Raw genomic sequence first — 1,314 nt, 5'->3', positions numbered from 1 at the left:
AAGAAACTATAGTGATATGCACCAAGAGAATGTGGTGTGGGCACACAAAAGAGATGATATAGCTCAAAAGATGTGAGAAGATAAAGTAGGACTAGCTGTAGCTTAGATTGAAGTTGTTCCATATTTCTATGTATGAAACATATGAGTGTGATGCTTTATTTTGTCTTGACTATATGTATTGATTCTTATGAGCGTGATGCTTTATTATGTCTTGAGCCCTTGCTGGTAGTTTCTTGTTGATTTACTTCATATGTGTTTAAATTAAAATGTCTCTTGTCATGGGAAACAACAATGACCAAGGGAAAGGGGAAGGTTGATGCTTGTGCACCCTCTCGTGAGAGGACTCTGACCTGGCATGAGGACCAGACCAGATTCATGCTAGAGTGGTGCGTGGAGTACTTCAAAAAACATGTAGGATTTAAGTTCAGGATGCAACATCTCATGAATGTGTGCTAGTGGTTTAAACAAGATGTTTTCTATGGTGGTGACTGTTGATCAAGTGGACCATCACTGTAGGTACCACAAAGAAATTTGAAAGTTTATTGTAGCAGCATTGAGGAAGAGTGGCAATTGATTTGACCATACTAGATGCTTGCCTAACTATTTCAGAATCTGAAAGGCATCCCTATGTGTAAGTTGCTTGCACTGAATTTAATTATATGCTCTATTTCAGAATCTAAACTGCATATAGCAATCTGACTTACTTGCACTAAATCCAGGACAGAGCAAGACGCCTACTCTCTAAGCCCATCAAGTTCTTCAATGAGATGCAGGAGCTATTCACAGGATCTAGTGCTTATGGTTGTTTGGCTATGGACCAGAACACATGCATGGATGTTAGTGATGGTTCAGATAGTGATGATTCACGAGGGCTACTTGACCTCAATTGCTACACATAACCTGAAGATCCGCTTGATAAGGATTCTGACACTTTACAAACTCCAACTAGACATGCAAATGATGATAATAACTCTTCCAGCACTAGTTGAGCTAGTAAGAAGCATCCAAGAGGCAACAATTCACTAGCTAAGAAGCCATCAAAAAACAAGAGTCATTTTGCAGAGTCCATTGACGAAATCATCGCTATAATGAATTCACTTCGGGAAACACTTGTTGCCACTTCTCCTCCCCAAATGCCACAGCTTAATGATACTCATGCTACTTTGTGGGAGAGACTAGAGGCAATCCCAATGACACCTGATCAGATGGTTCTTGCTGGTGAGCATTTGTCTTCCAAGGAGAACAAAGGTAGGTGTGGCTAGTTGTGCAATGTAAGTGCTGATACTCTGCATGCCTGGGTGTTTAATTTCTTGT

General features: G+C 40.3%; 1 pseudogene; it reads left to right on the top strand.

Moving 5' to 3' along the window:
- The first annotated feature begins 212 nt into the window (after positions 1 to 212).
- On the top strand, positions 213 to 1,089 carry LOC133930203 (uncharacterized; annotated as a pseudogene).
- The last annotated feature ends 225 nt before the right edge of the window (positions 1,090 to 1,314 follow it).

Source organism: Phragmites australis, chromosome 10 (genome assembly GCF_958298935.1).
Source record: "Phragmites australis chromosome 10, lpPhrAust1.1, whole genome shotgun sequence".
In the NCBI taxonomy this organism is placed as follows: Eukaryota; Viridiplantae; Streptophyta; class Magnoliopsida; order Poales; family Poaceae; genus Phragmites; species Phragmites australis.
This window is presented reverse-complemented; position numbering and strand designations above follow the sequence as displayed.